The following is a 6,192-nucleotide window of genomic DNA, read 5'->3' on the forward strand; positions in this document are numbered from 1 at the left end:
AGCACACAAACCTACTTGCACACACGAACGCGCGCACGCGAGAACACACCACCCACAGTTATATACACACATGCACACACCAATAAGATGAGGAATGCTGAGAGCACGTTGTAAAAATCGAAAGAAAAAAAGCTGAAGGAAAGTTTAAGTCAGCAGGCTGCCGAGTATATAGAGCATATGGATACATTTATGATTCATTTTCACTGGTTATGTGAATAGTATTTATATATTATTTATTATTAATGATTTATTTAGCACAGTGCAGACCACTACAATGCAATGCCAAAGTCAAAAGTTAAGTCACAGGTCGATGTCAGTCACACAGGCCTGAATGAGAGTCTCTGTTCTGGCAGAAATGACCCTTACTGATCACTGATGTGTGACTAGCTAAGCCAAAGCCTAATAAAGTAGAGAGAGAGCGGTTTCTCCATGCTTTGGTCAGGTTTCTGTGTGTGTGTGTGTGTGTGTGCGTGCGTGCGTGCGTGCGTGTGTGTGCGTGTGCGCGTGTGTGTGCGTGTGTGCGTGTGCGTGCGTGTGCGTGTGTGTGTGTGCGTGTGTGTGCGCGTGTGTGCGTGTGCGTGTGTGCGTGTGTGTGTGCGTGTGTGTGTGTGTGTGTGTGTGCGCACACTCAGAGAGAGAGGGAGAGTCTCAGGACAATGTAACTTTGAGTGAAACAGCTGTTCTCACCAGCTCTCTGTAACATGGGCATCTATTAGCTCATACACTGTGTGATGGATTTCTTTATCCCCAAGATGTTTCCCATCATACACTGTCCAGTCATACACTGTCCAGTCATACACTGTCCAGTCGTACACTGTCCAGTCGTACACTATCTCTTCTTCAGCAAACATGCTCATTCTGTTCGCATCCTTTCCTCCACCCGAGGAAGCTCCAGCATCTCCTCGCTGCAATGCAACCCGTCAGTGCGTCTCCACTGTAACACACGGAAAAGCTTTATGTCTGTGTGCGGGCGTGTGTGCGTGCATGCGTGTGTGTGTGTGTGTGTGTCTGTCCAGCGGGATCAGCAGTGGTACGTCCTGAGAAAGACACAGCTGATTGTCCAGATTACCTCCACTTGCACTTCTCAGTTCAGCAGGTCTCGGTTCGGCTGCCCGTGCACCCCGATGAGCTGTTGGGAGGAAACGGTTTCCGGGAAGACCAGCACAGCTGTGGGGGACTGATGCTGAGTGTTGATACACGTCATGGGTGCTGTATTTAGGATAGGCGAGCACACTATCGCCTCCCGGCTGTGTGTGTGGGAGGTGGCGTCCCAGCCCTGCGCAGCAGTGTGTGCTTGCTCAGGTGCTTGGCTGCCTTTCACGGGCACCCTGAGATCTCAAGATTAGCTGATTACTCCACCACTGCCATTCTGGGAGCATGTGATGCAGGGAAACACACCCACACGTGGAGGTTTTGGATCATTGTTGTGTCTTCAAAGGTTGCACTGTCAGAGATTCTGCTTGGATGATGGTCGTGGTATGTGTCTATTGTGTGTGAGGCACGACGTGTGTGTGTGTATTTGTGTACATTAGTGTATGTATGTGTATATATATATATATATATATATGTGCATATGGATACATATGTGTGTGTGTGTGTGTGTGTGTGTGTGTGTGTGTGTGTGTGTGTGTGTGCGCGCGCACTTACCAAAGCTGCCTGGTATATGTTTACCCTTCTCTGTTTTACATTTCATGACCTTCAGTAACATGCAAACACTGCTGATAATATCACAGATGGAACAGACCCTGAATACACCCACACATCACACACACACACTGACATGCAAAGATTTGTGTGGATAAAGAGAAGTCACACGTTTGACAGAACAGGGTGGTGACATATGCCTGATCAACACTAAATGCTTGTTTTTCTTGGTGGGTGCTCCCCAAGTTTGGTTTTCCTGAAAGCTCTGTTCTAGGTTTTGTGGGGAATTATGGTAAAGCACCGAGTGGTGTTTTCTATTTTTCTTTTTTCATGTGTAAAAAAATGGCATTGAAGGAAGTAAAATATCCGATGTCTCACTTCTTCATTTGCCACTATCACTATATTGCACAAGTTTGGCAGGGATTTTGTTTTACACCACACAGCTCACATATGCGTGCACGCACACACACACACACAAAGTATCCTATAATCAATGTTGCTCAGTCTGTCTATTTAACGACTTTGTATTCTTAGTTCAAGCTTTTGCATTTGGGACAAAAGATGGCCTGAAGTTGGAGAAGCCCACTCTTTTTACTGAGCATGTCTGGGGTTGGTGCCAGTCCTGTGTGTGTCTGTGTGTGTTGCGATCTCTGCGTCTACTCACTAGTGTGTGAGTGAGTGTGTGATGGGGGCTGGTATGAGTGGGAACAGTAGTAAGTTGGGGGGGGGGGGGTCGTAGAGTCACAGACAGCCTGTTGTTGTTCTGTCTGCAACGCTGGTCAATGGAGACCTCTGGTTGCCCCTGCAGCTTGGACCCCGTGACCCTGTGCTTTTGTGAGAGCTCCTTCATGCCCGTTGCCTTGAGGAGGGTTCTGACGGCCGAGCGGGAACTGGACGAGGCTGAATGAGATCATACGCCCTGTAAAGGCTCCTGTCTCCCGTCTGGAGAAAGGCTGCATTCATTTAACGGGACTGCTAGCGACAACAGCGGCAAAGGCCAGGGCCGTGCAAAATGTCAACAACTCCGCGCAGCTTCTGCTGACTGCGAGGCTAACTGGCGGTAAGGAGACGAGTGCAAGGCAAGCAGGCCCAGCACACTTCCTCTCCCTGCAGGTGCATCCTATCACATGTGGCTTCTCATGTCACTTCCCTGTTAAAGCGTGTTATGCCAGTACAACATCCACCTAAATGTGGGGACTGGACTTGCAGAGTAATCGTTGCATTTTCCTGGTTCTGTTTGTTGACAGTGTACGTGTTTCTTATAGATCTGTATTACCCTCACCTGTACCTACCCTTACCTGTGCGAATGCAAAAGGAATTCATGTCTTTTATGATTTTTGCTAACTGGTCCTCGATTAGTTCTGAATTCACGTGCTTGCTTTTTCGCTGTGCCGAGGGCACGCCACCTGGCCAAGGCGGTTCCTTTCGTCATGGCTCCTCCACTCCTGTCTGCTCTTCTCCTGCTCTGGCTCGGCCTCTTTCCCTCACCCTCCTGCTCTGCTGCAAGGATATCTTGTCTCTTTAGGTTCCCCAGTTTTCCCCGCATGCCTGGCGAAATCTTACACCTGTTCACTGCAATGCCTAACCGCTCCTTTCCCCGGCTGCGTTGTGTTTATGGTATTGTTCAGGTGTTTATAGCTTTGCTACGGTGAGGGGCTGCGTCAGGCCCTATGAACCCCCCCCCCCCCCCACACACACACACACACATACACACACACACACACACACACACACACACACACACACACACACACACACACACATACACACACACACGCACACACACACACGCACACGCACACACACACACACACACACATACACACACACACACACACATACACACACACACACACACACACACACACACACACACACACACACACACACACACACATACACACACACACACACACATACACACACACACACACACACACACACACACACACACACATACACACACACACACACACACACACACACACACATACACACACACACACACACACACACACACACACACACACACACACACACACATACATACACACACACACACATACACACACACACACACACACACACACACACTCCATCTGTGTGCACTCATTCTGTCTCTCCCTTCCCCCTCTCTCTATGTCATGTCCAAGCCTTCCAAGTGTGTCTCCCAGAGGGCTGACGTGCTGTGTCGCTGGCGTCTGACGTCCCCCGGGTTGCCCACTCATCCCCACATGCCTTCTGCTACAGGTCCTCTCTGCACTGGATTTTACGCTTGTTGGCCTTGCTGCTGTGTTCCTTGCTTTCCGAGACGCCCATGCCTTGCTGCGTTGCATCACTTTCCGGAGCGTCTAAGGTTAAAAACCTAAGGCATCGTGCTGCTGAGAGAGACACCAAGCAAAGTTTTGATTTCCTTTCTCAGGCTTCTCCGAGTTTCTCTGCCATTCTGTGCAGATGAATGGCCTGAGCCTGCCTAAGAGCTCGTGCTGAGGGGAACTGATTAAATACGGGCTCTGGCCAGGGTTCTCAGACATAAGAAGATGAGGGGGAGGAGTCTTTCGTCTTCACTGTGTGTGCACGCCTTGGTGCATTCAGGCAGAATTACATTAAGAGCTCGTATTGATCCTGAGGATGACATCACTTTCTCTTGTGTGCATTTCCTGGGCATGACCTTTTTAAGAACACTTGGTGGGGGAGTGGATGCACACAAGCACATGTGTTTGTGCATGCATGCGTGTGTGTGTGTGTGTGTTGGTAGGGGACCATTTACGAATTCCCTTTCAGTCTGGAGCGCTACTGCAGGTTTGGGTTTCATCCGTCCGCCCTCCTGTAAAGCACCGTCAAGCCCTCCATATTAGTGAGGGGGAGGATGGAGAGCCTTACTGGGAATGAATGACATCATGGCGCCGCATCAGGACCTGAGCTCCATGGAGACAGGCCAGCAGGCCCTGAGCCGCTGCGGTTCACGTCTTTATGAAACTCATTTGCCACCTTAGTTCCAGGGCTCATGAGCAACAGTGGAGTAGTGTGAAATGGCCATACATCTGTGAGTGTGTGTGTGTGTGTGTGTGTGTGTGTGTCTGTGTCTCTGTGTGGTTTCTGATTTACTTTCCTTACCAGTGTGTTCCACTGGGCCAGTTGAGCAGGCGATCACAGAGCTCCTACACAGAACGGGAGGATAACAGACAAAGCATTATTGCTCCATGCAGTTAAAAAGACAGAAAAGAAATGAGAGAGAGAGAGAGAGAGAGAGAGATAAAGAGAGTGAGAGAGAGAGAGAGAAAGAGAAATGATGGAATGCAGTTGCTCTATTGAATTGCAGGGCATCACATTAGATAAGTGCTTTTCTCTCAGCGACTTAATTGAGATAAATAGTGATCAGGAATAGATTACTGTGGGCTTTAGGTTCGTCTCAGGGAGGAGCCTCGAGAAAGGAATAGAGACAACAGGGAGATGGAGAAAAGGAGCAAAAAGAGAAGTAGACAGGAAGATAGAGAGATGGAGAGAGAGAGAGAGAGAGAGATATCATTGTAGATTATTAACTAAAATGTCTGCATAGGATTCTTTATGTCATGCCATTTTGAACAGAGAGTGAGTGAGTGAGAGATGAGTCTTCCTCTTCCAACCTCGTTGCTGGTAGCTGTGGGGCAGATGGCACCGCATCCACTGCCTTTATTATTTATCTTTCTCTCTTTGTTCTCCACAGTGAGCGGAGTCGCACACTGAATTAGAGCTCCAGTTCGAAGTAGGGCAAACGGCCTCTGTTGTGCATTCTTCTCTAATCCCTGCTGATAGAAGTGTGCTCCCAGTTCAACAGTTATCACTGAAAGCCAGCAAGGACACACACACACACACACACACACATACACACACACACACACACACACACACACACACACACACACACATACATACACACACACACACACACACACACACACACACATACAAACACACACACACACACACACACAAACACACACACACACTTATTTATATATATATGCGTATGCTCACCCACACACACACACTTACGTATATATACATAAATGACAGTATAATCCAACTACTCACACACCTTTGCTGAATGCTTGTTTAAGCAGCTGAATGCACCATGGCGTCCCCGAGGAGAACCAGGAGGATTACACCTCTTCCTCTGTCATTTTCACCCTTGTGTTGAGACGGAATGATGTCCTGAGAGTTTCTGCTGAAGCTTTTGTTTGGCTGGACCCAGTGGGACCGAGAAGGACGCGACTGCAGGAGGCGCTAATCACAGCGCGGGGAAGGGGGCCGCATAAACCACAAAACAAAAGGACCTGCACCTAGCAGCCTGGGCTTGGCTTTACTGGCCTTACAGGATTTCAGTGATGACCATTAGGGGTCTTAACATTACAGAATATTGTGGCTAATCTCACCATTTATAGAGAGAACAAATGGTAAAGACATTTTGCAGGGTTAACGCTTTGCCTGTCGCTGTGGAAATTGTGATGTCAAAACAGCTTTACTGTATCTGGTGCTCTGTGTGATAGTGAAAAGCTTGGTGTGTGT

The 6,192-nt window shown here is 48.5% G+C and overlaps 1 long non-coding RNA gene across 2 annotated transcripts in view; it reads right to left on the reverse strand.

The window, feature by feature from the left end:
* LOC145657484 (uncharacterized) overlaps positions 1-6,192 on the reverse strand; it is a 7,893-nt gene continuing 1,701 nt past the window's right edge. Inside the window, exons 1-4 of one of the 2 annotated variants that reach the window (XR_014123190.1) lie at positions 5,723-6,192; positions 5,271-5,467; positions 4,762-4,805; positions 1-934 (exon numbers count right to left, since the gene is read on the reverse strand). The exon at positions 5,723-6,192 is cut by the window's right edge and continues 1,700 nt beyond it. This is a non-coding gene — a long non-coding RNA (uncharacterized LOC145657484). Of the gene's footprint in view, positions 935-4,761; positions 5,468-5,722 lie in introns of both variants that reach the window. The other variant, XR_014123189.1, reaches the window with a different exon arrangement.

Source organism: Electrophorus electricus, chromosome 4 (assembly GCF_041902795.1).
Source record: "Electrophorus electricus isolate QZ-2024a chromosome 4, ASM4190279v1, whole genome shotgun sequence".
Classification (NCBI taxonomy): Eukaryota; Metazoa; Chordata; class Actinopteri; order Gymnotiformes; family Gymnotidae; genus Electrophorus; species Electrophorus electricus.